We start from the raw sequence: 20,995 nt of genomic DNA, 5'->3' as shown, positions 1-20,995 counted from the left end.
TGAAACTGTTCTTGCCTGGACTGTTGCATAAACTGGACACAAAGAACCCGCAGAGAGAGGACTGCTGAACTTGCCTAAAGGTGAGATGGTCTTTCGGGGTTCCTGACTCATGAAAGAGTCTACGAGACATTCTGCAGGACACAGCAGAAAGTGACTGAACTGTCTTTGGAATTTTCCTGCTTCATGGAAATGTCTCTGGATACTATGGGTCTGTAGGCCGAAGATGGATGCCCCAACGGTACAGAGGAACTTTGGGTGACTGTCCAGGCAGCAAGATGTCTCTGTCATTTCTAGAGTTTTGGATTTCTTGTTTACTTAGGTAATATTATATCCTTCTGGAGTCTTTGATGGAGTTGAAGAATGGTTAGTTATAGTTACAGTTTTCCATTGTTATGATAAAAGATAAAATAGATATAAGTATTGTAACTGTAATTCTTGCTTTATAACTGTTTTGTTATATGTAATTTTACTATGTTAAAGTGAAAGCCTTTCTTGTTTAAACAGAAAAAGGGGAAATGATGGAGGTGGTTCTTGTATCTTATCTGTTGCTTTCATTGGTTAACTAATAAAGAAAACTGCCTTAGCCCATTTATAGGCCAGCCCTTAGGTGGGTGGAGTAAACAGACAGGATGCTGGGAAAAAGAAGCCGAGTCAAGGAGTCGCCATGATTCTCCCACTCCAGACAGACGCAGGTTAAGATCTTCCTGGTAAGCCAGCTCGTGGTACTACACAGAATATTAGAAATGGGTTAGATCAATATGTAAGAGCTAGCCAATAAGAGACTGGAACTAATGGGCCAAGCAGTGTTTAAAAGAATACAGTTTCCGTGTAATTATGTTGGGGCACAAGCTAGCCATGCGGGCGGCCGGGTGCCGGGGACGCAGCCCTGCCACTCATATTACAACAAATGTTCAAATATATTGCTGTCCTCAAGAGATCATAGACTCTTAAAGAGATCATGGAAATTGAGCAGAAATGTTGGCCATGTAGCCCCCAATGCCCAAACACAGGTATACCAAATGTCTAACCTCTGACAAGAAAAGCATACCAACTGAGCAAAACCCTCCAACATAAGATGGGTTCACACCTCCTTGAACCCTCTAACACAGCCATTCTCAATCCATGGGTCACAGCCATCAGAAAGCAGAGTATTTCCTATGCTCTTAGGAACGCGCAACAGTAAATTTATCTTTGCTTCTACTTCCTAACTATAATTTTGCTACCGAGAGGTGTCTCAATTCCTAAGAATATGTTTTCCCATGGTCTCCACCCTGTGGCTCGGAACCTTTGCATAAACACTGTGCAAATTATCTGTTTCCTGGAGCCTCTGCCCTATGTCTATGTAGGGTTAGTTTTACCCGTTGCTGGTGGGAGGTGACATGGTATTTCTAGTACAACTATGACCTGGAGAAAGTGATTCCGAGACTGGCTCCTCCTCTTAATCCAAGTACATATTACGTGGTCAACATTATATCATCTCTGGGGACTAACATTGATCCTAAGCTTAGGAAGCGACTCCACCGTGCTGGCTGTAGATATTTGCCATTCACATCTTCATCGGAATAAAACTCTCTGGAATTATTAAAGAAGAAGAATTGAAATACTACAGTATGCAAGTGGGGAGATATAAATAACGCTAATCCTTCCATGTCAGTCTCTGAGTCTGACAGGCCATACTCGGCAACCAAAATTGTATATTTGTATATTATCTACTGAGTGTTTTACTTTGCGTTTTACTTTGCGTATTATGACACTGGTGTTTCTTCAAAGGTCTTTACTACAGGGCCAAGTTATAATCCATTCATCACTTTTCCAGTGGTTTATATTGAAGTTGGTTATGGCTTTCCTGGTAAGTAAGAATTTGGTAGCATGTCACCTCGTACACAAACACACACAAGAGAAGAACGCAGGGTTGAAGCATGCAGCTGACACACAGCCTCGGGTCCCAAGGTCTTAGGATCCAGGCGCTGACACAGTGCAGGTCTGATCAAGCCCAGGTCACCCAACTTCAGAGCTGTGGTTTCTCATTAGAGGAGACTTTTACTCAATGGCCATGCCAGACCTGGCTCCAGTGCTGTCATTGGAGCACAGCCATTGGCTGGCTCTGTCACTGCTCTCCAAGGACTCAACTAAAGTCACTATCTAATGCCACTTCTTCCTTTACCTGGGGCCCCAGCTACTGGTTCTCCCTGGGACTGGGACTTGTTCAGGATGGAGGAAGCCATCACATCTACACATGAGCTGTCCCTCTGCAAGCTATGTTTTCTCATAGTCTGGATCCCAAGGACGCACACTTTTCTTTCCTGGGGAAGACTTTCAATGTTAGCATCTGTCATAATGATGCTCACCCATGCAGAAGACATCATGGCATTTAACATTCTCCATCAGTCATGGAGTCCTTGTGCTCATCACCTAGGCAAATACAACTAAACACAGTGTGCGGGAAGGGTGAGAGAGGACAACTTAAATAGCTTGGCACATTTGGTGATCTACAAAACAAGTCTGTTCTGGGAGTGGTTAAGGCAATCGAGCCTGAAACGGAAACTATGTGTTCCATAAAACAGCAGAGGGAACACATGAATAATTTGAAGCTTCCTGACCACTGACAAAGAAGTAGAAGACTTTGTCTAGATTTCCAAGTGAGTGGGTGCAGCCAATTTCAGTCAAGGAAGAAACTGAAAAATTAATATCAAACTCTCAGAACCGATAAAATCACAGACAACAAAGAGGAACAAAGAGAGCCAATGTACTAGAAGTACAAAAGCTGAACTCCCAACTAATTAACTTCTGTGATGAGACTTTTACAGCATGGCACTGTCTCCTCTCAGAGTATGGAGCACTGTCTGCTCTCAGAGAATGGAGCACTGTCTACTCTCACAGAACGGAGCACAGTCTGCTCTCACGGCATGGAGAACTGTCTGCTCTCACGGCATGGAGCACTGTCTGCTCTCACAGCATGGAGCACTGTCTGCTCTCACAGCATGGAGCACTGTCTGCTCTCACAGCATGGAGAACTGTCTGCTCTCACAGCATGGAGAACTGTCTACTCTCAGAGAATGGATCTCTGTCTACTCTCAGAGCATGGAGCTCTGTCTGCTCTCAGGGCATGGAGCACTGTCTGCTCTCAGAGCATGGAGCTCTGTCTGCTCTCACAGCATGGAGCACTGTCTGCTCTCACGGCATGGAGCACTGTCTGCTCTCAGAGCATGGAGGACTGTCTGCTCACATGGCATGGTGCGAAGTCTACTTTGCTCTGTTCTGGGAATTTCTGGAGCATTGCATGATGGAGAAGTGAGAATGATGCTTCTGAGAAGCAGATTCATAGGATTTCATGATTGTTTAGACATATATTAGCTTTGTTGTGTTCTGATAATAGAATATCATGTCATTGCTGGGAATCTGAGAAGAAAATTAGAGTTAATGTCGACATGAACTGATAAAAGGTCTCTCAGCATGGTAAGATTCCTTGGAAACTGTAGCCCAAAACTCTGAGAGGGAAAAGGAAAGGAATTCTATTGATCATGTACTCAAGCTAAAATACCAACCCACACAATTGTATTTAATCTTTACCAAACTTTGTTGGCTAGGCTTTAATAGCCCAATTTTTAAATTTAAGAGTTTATGGACGGAGCCGGGCGGTGGTGGCGCACGCCTTTAATCCCAGCACTCGGGAGGCAGAGGCAGGCGGATCTCTGTGAGTTCGAGACCAGCCTGGTCTACAAGAGCTAGTTCCAGGACAGGCTCCAAAACCACAGAGAAACCCTGTCTCGAAAAACAAAAAACAAAAAAAAAAAAACAAAAAAAAAAAAAAGAGTTTATGGATGGGTGTTTAGCCTGTACATATGACTATGTACCATTTGCATGCCTTTTGCCCATAAACAGTAGAAGGGACCCTAGAACTGGACTTATAGATGGTTGTAAGCTAGGGCACAAACCTAGGAATCAAACCTGAATCCTCTAGTAGAACAGCTAGTCTTCTTTACCTCTGGGTCTTCCCTATGGCCACATTCCAGTGTTTTATATAGAGAAACTGAGATTCAGCAATGCTGGGTAAGTTTCTCTAAGTAACATCACTGACAGGTGAGATACCTGAGTGCGCAGACAAAAAGCAAATACTCAAGTATACCTACCAGCCCACAGTGCCCAGCTCCCACTAGGAAGTATACCTACCAGCCCACAGTGCCCAGCTCCCACTAGGAAGTATACCTACCAGCCCACAGTGCCCAGCTCCCACTAAAAAGTATACCTACCAGCCCACAGTGCCCAGCTCCCACTAAAAAGTATACCTACCAGCCCACAGTGCCTAGTTCCCACTAAAAAGTATACCTACCAGCCCAGCAGTGCCCAGCTCCCACTAGGAAGTATACCTACCAGCCCAGCAGTGCCCAGCTCCCACTAGGAAGTATACCTACCAGCCCAGCAGTGCCCAGCTCCCACTAGGAAGTATACCTACCAGCCCAGCAGTGCCCAGCTCCCACTAGGAAGTATACCTACCAGCCCAGCAGTGCCCAGCTCCCACTAGGAAGTATACCTACCAGCCCAGCAGTGCCCAGCTCCCACTAGGAAGTATACCTACCAGCCCAGCAGTGCCCAGCTCCCACTAGGAAGTATACCTACCAGCCCAGCAGTGCCCAGCTCCCACTAGGAAGCAGACTTCGACATCATTTATACGAACAGCTCCAGAGTTTATACAGAGACATTCTGATAATGGTCTCCCCAAGCAGACCTAAGAGGCAAAGTCCTCAGAGAAACTCTGAACCTGTGAGATATCTCTTTATACTTTGACCTGGTAATCAGACTGGGTACCTTTCCACAATAAAAAGTTAGTCTTTATGATCCTTGTACATTTAAGGAACCCACAGAGTAGACCTAGAAGCAATGAATATTTAAAGTAGGCATGGTAGCTGCGGCTGGAGTGTAGATGCACGGTTTTGGCGGTTACATGTCCAGGAAAAGTCCCGGTGTAGAAACCTTATTAGGTTACTCTGACCATAACTCTATGTAGGAAGTAGAATGAAAGCCTGCGCACCCCCACTTCACACTGTTCTCTGTAAAGTACTTTACAAACAATCAGCAAATAACAGAAGAGTCTAGAACCATCGAACCTTATAGATGTGGGATAGTTACAGGAGGTATCTCTTCCTAAGAAGAGGACACACAGTAATTCTGGAGTGAGACTCTATACCTAAAGTCTTGCCTAAAGCTATTGGACATGAAAGTCTTTCTCTTTGCCTAAGAAACTGGAGTAGGTCAGGTGCCTCTTGGGTTGGCTTTCCCAATTGGCCCTCTTTCATCTTCCTTTGTATTTGATCTGCGTGTGGATCAGCAGAAGCTGTCGGGAACCCAATTGTCAAATACATTGTTGAGATAAATGCATGGCCAAGAGCCTGGCTCAGAGGAAGAGTGAAGAGGAAGGAGACTGGGCACAGGGGAAGCCAGGATGGACAGAGGCAGAACAGGAAGCAGAAGGAGAGTTATCCAGAGTATCTGCGGTGTTACAGGGTGCTTACATGAAGTCCTAGGTTCAATCACCAGGATTGGAGGAACATGAGATAAAATAATCAGAGCAACTGAGGCCTCCAGCTGAGCCCAGGCTGGCCAATTGAACACTGGAAGTAAAAAGGAAAGGGCAGATAATGGGTCATAGATACAGAGGGCTTTTGCCTTACACTTCAGAGGCTTCCAAGACTGACCAGTCAGAAAACACCCTGAGTAAGGTCAGAATAATGCCATCTTTAGCAGAGGGACACTAATAAAATGGATTGTGGAGGCAAAGAGATCTGGGTTCCAGTCCACCTCTGTCATTCATAAGGTTACCAGGGAGACTACTCTGTGTGTTAGAGCCACCATGTGAACATGGTAATAGTACATGCATTCTGCCAAGAGACAGAAAGGATAAAAAGAGAAATGCCAACTGCTATCACTCAGTAAGCACCCAAGCTGAGTCCAGACGAGACCCTTCATCTTGTCTCTGTCTTCTTTTTCACTTCTCAGCACACAAGAGAGGAGGTTCACTGGTTCACTTATTAAACCGTTTCCCACACACCTCCTAAGGGCTCTCAGTCCCTGCTTTAGACAGGAGAGCTGTGGCTTACGGACACACGGGGAGGTGCTTGAGGGTCACGCAAGAACAGATGGAGCCAGAGCTTTCTCTCTGGAGTTTTGGGCAGTTAATGGTCTCATCTTTCCCTGGAGTAATTACCCTTAAGCACACCTGAGTTGATGCCTTTGTGCTGTGATGGGCTTTGTGCGCTGTTATTCCTAAGCCAATTCAAGCCTTCCATCATTCAGATGATGCACTGGCATTCATCAAGAAAAATACATTGCTCACAGAAAGTATAAAGTACAAAAAGTAGATTAACCAATGCATTATTGTGCTTAATATACTGCTGCTTCTGTGTCAGAGAGCTCACGGATGATTAAACACGTGACGTTCTCCAGTTAGCACCCCGGGGGGTTCATTAGGCATTAGAAGGTGACAGAGTCTGAACGCCAAGGCTCATTCCATAAAGGTGGTCTGTGTTTTCCTTTTGTGAGCCATTAATGTAAATCTGGATCAGTACACAACCCCACCCACCACAGGGGAATTTCTTGACCTAAAATGTGAATGCCCGAAATGAAACTATGAAGAGCGGCATGGATGACTGCTGACTTCCGGCCACTGTCGGGAGAAGTGACCATGGAACAGGGCAGAATAAAACAGAAGTAGAGGAACTCTTGGGGACATGTGTTGTTGGTGGAAAGGCTGAAACAGCACAGCAGGTTCTGCACAGAGCCAGGAGAGAAAGCCACAGCTGAAGATGCCCTGTCCGAGCGGCTGACGTAAGGCAGGTCAGTAGCAGCAAGGACAAACATGAGCAAGACGGTCACTTCCAGGCATTGAGCTGGACGTGTAACTAAAATAGGGCTTGAGCGGCCAAAGGACCAGGTGGCCTGCTCTGTCATTCCGTCAGAATGAGCTAAGGGGACAATAGCAGAATGGAGCTGGGCATTTATTTGTTCCCTCGCTCGCTTTGCGTCTGACCAACGTGCGTCTGAGATTGTGCACAATGTTCAGAGCAGCACGGAGACTGCCCAGCGCTCATCTGACCTTTTCACTGTCCATATATGGTTCATCTCCCGTTTTCAGGAAGAGCAAATTTAGGAGAATTATCTCTCCATTCCAAAGACTTGGTAGAATAGTAAATCTCACTTCTATGTGTTTTCCCTAAGACAGAAAGACTCATGTGTAGAGACATGCCTAGAAAATGTGTGCAAAGGTGCCAAAAGCAGCTAAAAGCAGAAGCAGCAGTCATAACTGGGAGTATGAACAGCTAGAATACACTTGATCTACAGCATGGCACGGTAAGCAGCATTTTATCAGGATTAGTCCAGCTCATACCTCTCAACCTGCATGAATTTCCACAACATTCTGTGGACTTCTGAAAGCAGCACTTAGAGAGGCACATGTGATTGAGTCCAGATTGCTCAGATGATGAGCTTATTTTTATTTATTAATTCAATAGTGTTAGTGTGTATGTATGTATATATGATATAGAATATCGTAAGACAACTTTGTGAAATTGGTCCTCCTTTACGTGGACTCCGGGGAGTAAGTTTAGGTCATTAGGCTTAAGTGACAAGTGCTTTATCCATTCAGCCACCTTCCAACACAGAATAGTGTGTTTGTGTATTACTATGTACTGAGACACAGAATGCATACCTGCTGGCTAATCATGACGAAAAGGAGGGATAACATAAACAGACTGACAAGGCCACATTGTAAAGAGGCTGGGGAAGACCCTGAAAGAGCTGGGAGGGGAAATAAAGATAATCAAATGCTTTTTATGAAATTCCCAAAGGAAAAAAACTATTAAAAAAACAATATCGGGAGCTGGAGAGATGGCTCAGAGGTTAAGAGCACTGACTTCTCTTCCAGAGGTCCTGAGTTCGGTTCCCAGCAACCACATGGTGGCTCGGAGCCATCTATGATGAAATCTGGTGCCCTCTTCTGGAATGCAAGCATACATGGAAGGAATGTTGTATACATAATAAATAAATAAATCTTTAAAAAAAACAATATTTCAAGTTATACTGCAGAGCCTTATTAGTAAAAACAGCATGGGCCTGGCACAAAAAGACTCACAGATCAATGAAATTGAATAGAGGAACAGATACAAGCCAAACAGTTGGGGACGAAAAGGGTCTGAGTGAGTTAATCAAATCCAAGAATATATAAAAAACAAAACCTTATAGAAACCTTTTAGTCTGTAAGCTATTTTTAAAATACAATTATTTTTTTCAAAGAGTTTAAACACCTTTTATGTCCACCAAGTCAAACAAATAATCAATGACCCAGGTTCCTGGAGATGGAAAATAGTGAACAGTCTATTAGCCAGATGTGGCCATGGCTGCTTTACCCACAACTAAGTGGAAACAATGTAAAATTCAAAAGGCAAAGATCATCTAACCCATGGTGATTAGTGGAGCAAATGCCAGGAGCTGCTCTGCGATTTCCATGCAGCTTTAGGGGCATCCCCCTTTCTCCTCGAAACAGCTGCTGAGGATTTAGCTGTTTGCTAAAGGTTCCATCTTCACAACAAGCTCACTTTACAGATGAAAAAATGGAGACAGGAGAGTTCAAAACTCACTGGAAAAGGACAGAATTTGCCACCTGCTTCACCTTTGAAGGACATCTAGAGTATGTCCCATGAGGAAAGAGATGCTCCTATTTGCCTGTGTATCTAGGTACAGCCACTCAGGATGTGTCTGTTTGATGGATGAATGAGTTCATAATTATTTTCATTAGTGTGCTCTTCAAAATCAAAGAAAAGTTATCAATAGGAGATACCCAAAGCCTGCAGAAGGAATCAGTACAGATCAGACTAACTATGCTTTTCTTCCAAGTACTTGAAATACAAATACTTCCCGCTGTTTTTTTAAAAAGTATTGTTTTTTACAGTAATTACACATTAATTTTAATGAGATCTTTTATCTGATCTCCTGTGTACAAATCTTTATAATAATGTGCATAATGGAAAACTGCAGGGAGTCCCATGGAAACAGGGCGGATGCTTTGACAAGGAAAGACAGCTTCTATCATCTTGTGATTCAGTTTACCCAAGAAGCAGGCACAAAGAACTAGGGTAAGAGATCAAAACGAAAATGCAGGAAGACGAGAGACATCATGATTGTGGTGAATCACTAATGTTTCCTAGGTGATGAAGTCAGTAAGCTGGGAGGCTTGTCTGGTGTGTGCTCTATCCTGCTACCTCTCAGTGTGTGCACTGCCCTACAGATCCTTCACATACTCATCCAGACACATCTCTTATTTCAGCACCACTTCCAAACAACGTCAGAATTTGGTTCCTCTGGGCTACATGTGAGTGAAAGCCTACATGCCCTTTGGCTTCTTCTGCTGAGTCCCCCAGTCACTTTCTGTCTCCGATCACGGCTCTCCCAACTGTCCCCTTCTGTGCCTCTCATGGCCACCATGCTCTAAGCTTCCACTGCAGTTCTTGGTCTCTAGCATGCTGGCATGCATCAAGTGATCTTCCTCTCTGATACCAGCATTTCTTCTCTTTGCCAGACTAAGTGTCCAGCTTCTAAAGAGCCATAATATCTTCTAAGAGAGAAGATGGGTCAGACCTCAAATACTGCGGGAAGTCAGAGAAGGGAAGAAGGGAAATAAAACTGCTGGCTGTGTGTTGAACAGGAGGTTCTCAACCTTTCTAATGCTGCAATAGTTCCTCAGGCTGTGGTGACCCCCAACCATAAAACTATTTTCATTGCTACTGAATAAATGTAATTTTGCTACTTTCAGAATTGCTAGGCTTAGTGGATGATATTCTATAGCTCTTCATTCATATGCCACAGTCTATGTCTCTTCCATTTGGAATGAAAACAAATTCAATTCCCTTTTAGAATAAGTGTCTTCTGCAGGTGATTCTAATTTCTTAAAACTTAATATAGTTAGTGGACATCTTCCTTTCCACAGCCTCCCTATGAGATTCAGATTAAGTTTTGTTGAATAGCTATATTTTATATATTAAATTAATATTAGTCATAAACAAACAATCCCCAATGTCTATAACATCTATAAGCAGTATATAATGTAGGCCTTAACACTCTCCCAGTTATCAGATTCAGGAACCAGCATGCTGATGAGCTTGTGAAATGCTGTGACCAATAAATAGCTGAGCTAAGATCAAACTGACTGTTTGATATCAGGGTTCATGGTCTCACAAGCCCCCTGTCATTTGGGATCAGAGCAGCACTTGTAGAAACTGTCTCTGAGATACACACTTCCTGGTTAGAAAAGGCAACCAGCTGACCCAATTGGAATACTAGGAATCTCTTAATTATAACTAAACCCGACAAAAGTCACAGTATCGTACCATCCACACGAAGGCATCCAAAGAAACTCGGTACCAGCTAAGTCTGTGTTTTATTGGTGTTTTCAGAGAACACTGATTTTCAGAACTGTCTATTTCACTAGTTGCTTGAATGAGTACATCGTTCCCCCAGCTCCTGCTGGCCCTGGAGCTGGTAGCCAGTGAGCCAGTGACAGAACACACGAATCATCATCTCCTTAATGGAGTTACACTGCAGCTAGACCGGCATTTCCATTCCCCAACACATTATTACTGTGAGATCATTGTGTGGCTTTTGCTTGAACATCATTTTGGGAAATGCCTGGTCGGCTGGGACAGCCACCTTGTTGGTAGGCATTTGCAACTGTCAGCTCTTTTTTACATTAAGGTGTGTGTGTATGTGTTCCTTCCAATACCCGCCGTGATCACACAGTCCTATGCCGTCACTGAGGAGTAGAATGTGTTATTACATCTCAAAGACAACAGCAGCAAAGCCAGTGTTTCTCCATGTTGGTTGTTGACCTTCTCAAGGAACACAGTGAAACACTTCATGTGACAGAATCATGTTCACAGCACACAGAGGCAGAAGTCAGTGTGGCTAAGGACCTCTGTGGGCAGAAAAAGCAGATGTAGTAACCACAGTGACTGGGTTCATAACGGACAAATAATCAATTTTGCTGATGGATGGAGTGAATAGGTCTTAGGCAGTTTGCTGTCTAAACATGATTATACTAATCACAACGTCGGAGTCCTCCTTCTGATTGATCATGACACAAAACCCAGCTGTGGAAATTCACCAAAGGTGGCTAAGTGCTCATTTTTGGCAATTTAAAGAAGAGCCACAGAATCAGCAAGCCTTGGGCCACTGTTCACGCTTCTGAGGCTGTCCCTGGGGAGCTGCTGATTCTGAACTGTAAGTTCCTGATTGCTGAGTAGTTCATCCAGTTAAGGCTGCGGTGCATAACTGGGCAAGGTACGGATAACAGGTTACAGACTTATATCTACCTTAGAGAAGACAGGTCCTCACAATGATCATAAGAACAATGGAAAAATATTGCTAATGGAAATGCTTAGGCCGCCCTTCAACTATTGTCAACGTGCAGTGTTTAGCTCAGATTTAGCCGGCACCCTTCATATGAGGAGAAATGCACAGAAGTTAATGAAACCTCAGTGAATTTCAGACTTGACACCAGAGTTCAGCTGTGCAGACAGGAGTTCCAGCAGTAAATCTAGAACAAACAGTGAAAAAAATAAAATGTCCTCTGCACACTTAAGATCTAGGTCTTTCACTATATGCAGGTTGCATCTCATATGTTTGGGGGCCGGAAAGATGTCTCAGCAGGTAAATGAGCTCTCTGCTAAGACTGAAAATCTGAGTTTGATCCCTGAGACGTACAGGAAAGGAACAATCCCCCACAGGCTGTCCTCTGACTTCCACTCATGCGGTGTGGCATGAGTGTGTTCACAGCCACACACACACACACACACACACGCATGCGCGCACGCACACACACACACACACACACACAGAGAACAATAATTTAATCAACTAATTTATTATTTTTAATTAAAAATATGCCTTGGTGATAGCTATAAGGGATCGATCAAAGGACTTGTAAAAGCTAGTGGCAAATGAAAAAATGCATCCGTCTATAATGCTTTTCCTCCTCTTAACCCCATGGACACCTTTTGTGAAAGTCAGAGGTCACCTTTCAGGGATTGATTCTGCCTGTCCACCTGTCTACCTTGTTGGCACAGGGCATCTCTTGTGTCTGTTGCTGTGCCCTCTCCTTCAGGTTGAACTCCCAGGGATTCACCTGTCTCTACTTCTTGGTTGCCCACAGTACTGGTGTTACTGTTGTAAGATTCTACATCCAGCTTGTTTGTGGGCTCCAGGGCTAGAACTCAGCTGGTTGGATCTGAGCAGCAAGTGTTTATCCCTGCTGAGCCAACTCACTGGCTGGAACCTTTGGGTTGTCTAACTCTGAAGCCCAGGCTGCCTCTTGGTTTATTAAGTTGCTCACATCTCAAACTCCCTGGCGTCCTCATGCTTCAGTTAAGTGCTGGGATTACAGATATGAGCTGTCACACACTATCTGATTGTTTAACAACAAAAATATTACAGTGTAAACCAGAGAACCGAGACGGTAACCAGATTAAGCAAAGTCTTTTCAAAGATGGGGACTGTTTGACCACATGCATATTCCAATGAGAAAGAGTATAACCAGAGAGAGAGAGAGAGAGAAGCTTCCAAGAGAGAAATAGGAGATGTCCAGGAGCCTGGGTTCCTAAGAAGTCGGGAGAAGATGGAAATCAAACATATAATGTGGGATTGGCCTTAGCTGTTTTCCCCATTGAAACTGGAAGGAAAGCATGGCATGTTGAGACCGTTCTCCCCTCCCTGCGCCACATTATCAGTGAAATAGTCACCGATGTTACCTGCTAAGAACAAGCAGGTACAGCATCTGACCAGAGTGGGGATGAGATTCCAAGCCTCTGCACAGGCTGATTCTGGGTTTGTTTTTTTGTTTTTTTTTTTTTTTTTTTTTGGAAGAAGCCACTGACAGACCCAAAGGAAGGGGAGTAGGGGGTGACTGTTTGCTTTGTAGCTACAAGACTGAAGGGGGAAAGGGATTCCTGGGATCAATGAGACATGTGAGGAATAATAACTGACGAGTCAGTTCAGAAGCTGGACTTCTTCTTCGGGACCAGAGTGACCATAGCGTGAACACTGAGCACAAAACAATAAGACGAACTTCCAACACAGTCCATCCCCTCTGCTTCAGCATCCACAGCGGGAGTGAACCAGGACACTGAACTCATCTATGAACACTGTTACTTAGCAGCACCAGAGCCCACAGTAGGAAGAAGGGGAAAACCAAATTGCAAGGCTGGACAGAGTGGCACACGCCTGCAATTCTAGTGGCACATGCCTGTAATCCTTAGTGGCACACGCCTGCAATTCTAGTGGCACATGCCTGCAATCCCTGGAGGAGAGGTGAGAGGATTGGGAATCGAAGGCTAGCTTTGACCACACGGGCTATTTAAGACCAGCTACCTGTGGGTCACAGAAACGGTGACAAACTGAACAAATGGCAGCATCCACCTCTACCAGTTTCTAAGTCTGCACTGCAATCTCTCTATGCCTTCCTGCATCAGAGAGTCTCATCATTTTAGTCACGATGAATCGGTTCTTTACCACAGCCAGTGCTTGAGCCGGAACGGTGGGACACAGTGCCAGAGCATGGGGTTAACGGTGAGATACTCCTGCCTGGATTTATTCATCAGGCAAACGTATCAGATGGTCATCAGAACAGGAATCTCATGTCTGAAGCTCAAAATAATATTCCTAGCTATTAATAAACGCAGCTAGGTACCAAAGGAGAGCGTCAGGATCTTCATTATGTCTAATGGAGTCTCACTGTTAGCCTGGAGTTCTTGATCTTCCTACCTCAGCTGCTGAGTGCCGGATCACAAGTCACAGTGACTCAGAGTGGATGGTGTTCAACCATGTCAAGGTCATGCTGACAAGAGCCAGGGATTTATTTAAAGGCTCAGCACAGGCCAGTGATTTGCCATGGGAAAATGCTGCCTGTGATTCTGAGAAGCCCCGCAGCTCCAGAGCTACAAGAGTGGCTCAGGGCATGTTAACACAGAGTCTGTCCCTCCTAAAGATTCAGTCAAATTTCTCAGGTGGAACCGTGAACAACCCTCCCTGTGAGCAGAAACGGGTAGTCTTTGTGGAATTGCCTATTACCCACAGTTCCGCCGGAACAATAGAGACCATAATAGCCACGGCATCTGACTGAGGACATGTCACACCAGCCCGTCTTTGGATGTGCAGCCTTTTCAGGTCTTTGCACTGTTTGTCCTTTGAAAAACCCCATTTTACTCTGATATAATGTGGTACTTCTACAGGTTTATAATAAAATACTTCAAGATAGGTTTTCGTCTAAAACCACAGAGTCTCTACTTCTCTCCCTGACAGAGAAGATTGTGTAATGATTAGTCATCTGCCAGCCTCACCATTATTTACACATCTGTGTTCAATTTCATAATGGCTCAAAGTAAAGGTAAGTATATTGCATATGATTGCTGGCTCTGTGGGCACATTTCACTTCCTATTGCAAAATAACAGAGTCCAGAGTAATTGGATCCATGGCTGTAAAGAGAAGCCTGTGGAGTGCTGTAGTCCCCTGTATGCCATTAGTGAGTGCTGGGACCTGGAGCAGAGGGCTCGGCCTCTCTGGGCCCCAGTTTCTGTCACTAGCAGATATGAACCCCTTCAAATTTCTGTTGTTCTTACCATTCATCTTCTGGTCATCTGGTCTACCACAATAGTTTTCATGGCTGTCCCAAAGTTCTCTTCCCCATCCAGTTGTTGACAAACCCAGTTCCCAAAGCCTACGTTCTCACCTGTGCTACCCCCAGCATTCTCTGACAACATGGCGGCACTTAGCTCCCCTCTCGGGTCATGAAGGCCCCTATCTGGTCTCAAGCCCACTTGGCTTGCAAATCCCTAAGGCTGTAGATCTCACCTGTACTCCCCTTTGTCTTAGGCACTGAAAGAACGAAGGATCTCGCTCCTTAGATCTTAGATTCTCCCCCCCCACACACACACACAGCTAGTCAGGAAAACTTCAAGGGATGTTTTCGAATCTGTTTTCTAGACTTCGCTATTGATTTGGACCTTGGACAGCTATTGCTTTACATAGTTTTTGCCCAGGGCAACATGAAGGTAAACTTGGTTTTTAATTTTTGCTCTCCTCTTGTCTCTCAACTTCCTAATGGGAAAATTATTCCCATAGAGTAACTTAGCACCACAACTTTATGAATGTGACACCTTTCTTTAGTTCTGTAACACAGGAATTCAATTCTAAATATGAAGTGATTTACAATATTATAAATTATAATATTACAAATTACACAAACATTCATGCTGATATAAGGAAGGATCTGCAAGCTTTTGAAGTCAGTGATAAACGTGTACTACTGGATCTTATTTCCTTTGACTGATGCTGAGTTGGTTGCTTGTATGGCAAGGGCAACAACAGCCTACATAAATGACAACAAAATTGAATATCAAAGATGCTTTTAATATTGCATTGCTTTAAATAAGACAAAATGATCATTCAAGTACATTTGAGTCAACATTTCCAAAGGCATTTGATTTATGTAGGCATTCTGACTCAATGACTTATGCCTTGTAAGCAGAAAAAAAAGGTAAATACCAGAGAGCCTGTACACTACTGCTTTACCAGAAAAAAATCTATGAAACATTTTCCATATTAGCCACCCATTTCACGGGTCAGTGACTCCGAGAACTGCTAAAATATTCAATTATTTAAAATGCAGCAAAAGAAAAATAAGCATTGAAAATATTTTCTTCTTCCTCCTATGTTTGTTTGGTTTTTGATTTTGTTTTGTTTATGCTGTAACACTGAACCACACCCCTGTCCCTATTTATCACACTTTTTAAATGATTGTATATGCTAAGCCTTATAAAACAGGTATCCTATGCTATTTGGTTTATAAGTCTTTTGTGTGATAATGATTAGGTTCTTTATTTACGTGGTTACAGTCTTAAATAACCAATACATTTACTGGTTACAGATGATACATGATAAACAATTATCATGATGGAATTTATTTAGAATGTATGTGTTGAGAGCCATCGTGTGCCCTTTGGTATTCTGAATCGTGAGTGTGACAAAGAACAGTTCAGAGAAATACGAACTCTCGGGAAGCCCACACTATATTTGAGAGAGACAGAAAATAAGTGAATGTTAAGATGATTTCACACAGTGATAAACACTATGGAGAAATGAAAGGGGGTGGTAGGAGGCAGAGCAAGAGGCTGATGACTTGAGCTGTCAAGGAGAACATCAGCCTACATGACAAGAGTCAGCCATGCGAAGACCTGGGAAGAGAGCGGTACAGACTCAGCGCGAAAGTAAAGGCTTCTAACTGACAGCAAGTAGGGCAGTATGGAGTCTGTAGTACGAGAGTCAGGAGGCCTCAGAAAAGGAGCATGGTGGATGGGAAGGGGCTTCCCACTCCTGTGTGTTGGCCACACTGAAGGAGTTCGATATTATTGGAATTTCATCTGTACATCGCTAAAATCTTAAACAAGGAGTATGTCGTCTATATGTATTGTTTGAGAAGAACATTTTGAACGCTGAATGGGAGCGAAGGAGGAGTGGGAAAGCAGGAATGAAAGCAGCTCATGTAGTGCAGTCACAGTAGAGGCGGGTGTGCAGCAACTTCTGACAGCACATACAGGACTTGCTAAGGTCCAGCCAGACGAAACCCAGTACGGTACATAGAGAGTGGACATGAAATCCACCAGGAGCTAAGGAGATGTTGGCATTTGATGGCTGCTGGGCAGAGGGAGAGTCAGTTCCTCCACTTATGTGATCACTGGTCAAACATGTGCCAGAGCAGACCCCACTCCCAGGGACAATAAGAAGGAGAAATCTCAGAGTTGGGTGGGAAAGGATGGGAGGGTAATTATGGAGAGAGTTGTGGGGAGCTATATATTCAAAACCCACGGTGTGAAATTCTCAAAGAATAAATAAAATACTATTCAAAAGCATAAAATGGACAGGCATGGTGGTGCACACCTTTTAATCCCAGTCCTCTGGAGGCAGAAACAGGTGGATATCTGTGATTTCCAGGCCAGCTTTAGCTACAGAGGGAGTTCCAGGACAGCCAGGGCAACATTGACAGATAAAGAGAGATCCTATGTCAAAAAACCAAAAGCTAAAAAACAAACCAAACCATTGAGTTTTACATCTTCTCTATTTACCATAGAACTTAGAATATAGCAAAGTTAATAAATATTAGTAGAATTATGAATCAATAAAAATATATATTTATTTTAAAATTAAGTTTATTATCATCCAAATCGACCATTGTTCACAGGTCAAACTGTACAAATGTAGTTCCCTAATTAGATAGATAAGGTATATAATGGTGCACTGAGTAACTCCGGGTCTCTGCTATATTGGCTTCCTCTGGCCTATGTAGTCTGAGACTTAATTGAGCCTTCCAGAACCATGACTTTCAATGCACAACTAGAAACAGAAGAATTTAAACCTACCTGAAAGGTTGGATACAGAGATGTATGACATGGTGGAAAATCAGGTCTGGGCCCTTTCTGACTCTGGTGGATCTGATCACAACTCAGCATTCAAAAAAAAAAAAAAAAAAAAAAAAAGGACCAGAGGTGGGGTGAAGGCCAAAGGAAAGCAGACCATCATGACACGTGAGCAACAAGATTCAAATCCTCCCAGTGACAGAGCAAGTCAGGACAAGTCTCTCTGACTAGCCAGCATTGCTTAAGGAGTCGGAGACATGTGAGAGACAGATGAGCAAGCTGTGAAGCTGGTTTGCAGGATAACACAGCTGCCTCTGAAGAGAAATGCACGCACGCAGGGAAGGCAGGAGCTTGCTTGGGCAGAAGCTGGGACTGACTTGGCACTGACAGAGGAGCGTTTCCTTCCTTTGGCGGAAACTGCCAGTTTGCATGACTTACTTCTGTTCATTGTCCCTTTCTTGTCGTTGAGACAAAAATGCCGGGCATAAGCAACTACTACAGAGAAAAGTTTATTTAGCTCACAGTTTCAGAGATTTTAGCTCACACTGTGGCGGGAAGGGTCCAGCATAGCAGCTCAAACCATAGTAGGAAACACTCTGTGGGTTTCTTTTACTCTGCAGTGGGATTCAAATGTGTGACTCGTTGGGATAATCCACTCTGAATTTACCCAAATGAAGCATCCCACACAGGCAGCAAGAGCTGCTAGCCCATGACAAGTCTGCAGGCTTGAGTCTTCTAATTCTATCACACAAGATTCCTTCTTAACAACAAAGCAGAGTCAGATATAGTGAAGCACATTTGCAATCTTAGCACTTGGGAGGTGAAGGCAAAAGGATTAAGAGTACGAGACCATGCACAGCTCAATAGTGAGTTATGGGCAAACGAGGGCTACATAAGTCCTTGTTTAAAAAATAAGTAATTAAAAATATTTAGAATTAAATTGACTTTTAAATGTAAGAACAAATAGTAAAATACTTCAACAATAAGGAGCCACTCTTACTCATCTTTTATATTCCCAGCCCTTAGTGAATGGAAAAAAAATTGAATAAACAGTATATGTTAAATTCTGCCTCCTTTTAGATTAGAATTTAAGAATTATTCCAAAGTGGCAGAAGCAAAAGAAAACAGGAATTTTATTTTTGCCCTTTAGGGTAATGAACACATCAAGAACTGAATTTTTCCTAGAATGGAAATGTCTTCCCATACATGGAAACAGCATTGTAGGAATCATCAGGCTTTGCTCTCCCCTAGACTACCGCAGCACTGGAAGACCTGTAAGTGGTATCAGCCAACAGATGCATAGTTTTTGCTTTTTTTTTTTTTTTCTGGAATTGAACAATCCTGTATTCCTGGAATTGCTATAAAAATTGATTGAATTTTATTTGAAATCAAAAGTAAAGAGAAGGTCATCATCAGCAAAGGCCAGAAGCGTAAGAATTCATGGAAGACCTAAGAGCAGAGCAGAGAAAGCCATGCACAGAGAGCACCTGAGAGTGGCTTCTCACCAGGAACCGTAGGTACCCACCATATGCAAGCCTGCTAAACTTCTAGCTTTAAGTCCCCATAGCTTTGCCTGCTCGTGCTCATCAATACACATTTATCTCAACTGTATCTATGCATGTTTACAGTAGGCCACTGCACAAACACACCGGAAGGCTCACAAATGAGGCAAGCAGATGCACACATACAATATAATGGAAAATAAAGGTGCACAAGTCTTTCTCCCCATATCTTCTGTAAGCCATTAAACTATATTTAATTAAATGTTGTCTAAATATGCCCAGTGTTCATAAACATAGATTTTATTTCCCAGTCAACAACTGGAACTCGATCAACTGGAGACTAACATGAAGAAGAGTACGAACTTGAAACCTGAGGATTTCTCCCTCCCCAGGGCTTTGGTTAAATCAAATGAAGTGCCTTTAGCCACTTACTTTCAAAAGAATAAGAACACTGTACACTCCATGTGCTTCTGATCTGACACCTGAGGAACGAGAGGGAGAAATAAAACCAGACATTGGGAAACTACAAAATCACAGTGTCCCGTTTCTAGAAGCTAATGGAACAAGTGTAAAATCAAACTCCAGTAAACTTAGAAATTCCCTGTCTCAAAACAGAGCACTATAAAAAAAATATTGTACAAGTCTCCCTTGTGGTCTGGACTTGAAGTGTGCCCCATAGGCCCAGGTTAAAGGATTAGCTTCCGACACTTCCAGTAGTGGGACTTTGGAAGTGGGGCCTGCTGGAGGGAGTTCAGATCCGTAGAGGATCCTGGGAAGAAGTGTTGAATCCTCTTCCTGTCCCCTATGAGGTGGGCAGCTTTCTCCACCAAAGACTTCCCGTCAGTGTTCAAGATCACAAAACAAAGCCAAGCAGTCATTCACTGAAACTTCTGCAACTCTAACCAAAATAGACCTTCTACTCCTTTTGAGTTGGTGTCTTTGGGATTCTTTCACACAACAAAATCAGAGTATGTAACAAGTAAATAGGACAGGAGCAAGAAAGAACATGAGGACAAAATTATGTGTTTGATCTATAAGGGCTATATTATTGCTTGTCTGCATCTATGTTTGTACGCCACACACATGAAGTGTCCACTGAGACCAGAAGAAATGCCCAGTAGCTATGGACGGTGATGATCTCCCACGTGGTTTCTGGGAACCAAACGCAGACGTCATGTAAAGAGTAGCAAGTGCTCTTAGCTGTGGAGCCGTCTCTTTGGGCCCCAGACTGCAGGCTCCTTCAAAGACTACTTTTACATACGTGCCTCCAAGAAGATGGTAGCATTGCTACCTATCACAAGCCTCCAAAAACAGTTTGCTATACTATTTTTAAACTCTGATAACATGGACAAAAATAAACAGGCCTCCATTTTATGCACTGCAAAGAAACTTACATTCAATAGGTAAACTAACAATTGGACACCTCCAATCACAGACCCCTTGTGTGATGAGAAAACCTCTTGATTCCCTCCATATTGAAGATTTTAAAAAAATGTTCCCACTAGACTAGGAGACAGGATGTCATATTGTCAGTATTGATAACAGAATTACTAGACAAAGTAATGAGCGGAAGGGCACGCCATTTCATACATCTGTGTAAGTGGTGTAGAGAGAGGATGATCTCATGTGTAACTAACAAACCTGTGTCATTGAAAAGATGAACCTTCTGAGTTAGGGCTTGGCCTACAGTGCCATCCAACAGACCTGAATCTTGTAAAGACCTCCGTGGCATTGTGCAATCCAGCACTTCTACCAAAGCCACGGGTACATAGTGTATAAACAGTCTACTGCTATTTTGTTGCTATGATAAAACACCCTGACTGAAAACAGTTTAGAGGATGAGCAGGTTTACTCAGCTTCTACTTCCCTGCTACTGTCCGTCGTTGGAGGGAAGACAGGGCAGGAACTGCAGCAGCTAGCCACATCACATCCATAGTCAAGGTAAATGCTTAATTAAAAAACTGTTTCTATGGCCATGTCTGTGAGGGGTTGTCTTGATTGTTAATGGGGGTGGTAAGGCCCACCATGAGCATGAGTAGCAC

This window comes from Chionomys nivalis, chromosome 24 (assembly GCF_950005125.1).
Source record: "Chionomys nivalis chromosome 24, mChiNiv1.1, whole genome shotgun sequence".
NCBI lineage: Eukaryota > Metazoa > Chordata > Mammalia > Rodentia > Cricetidae > Chionomys > Chionomys nivalis.
The sequence above is the reverse complement of the archived record's forward strand: the minus strand, read 5'-3'. Positions refer to the sequence as shown.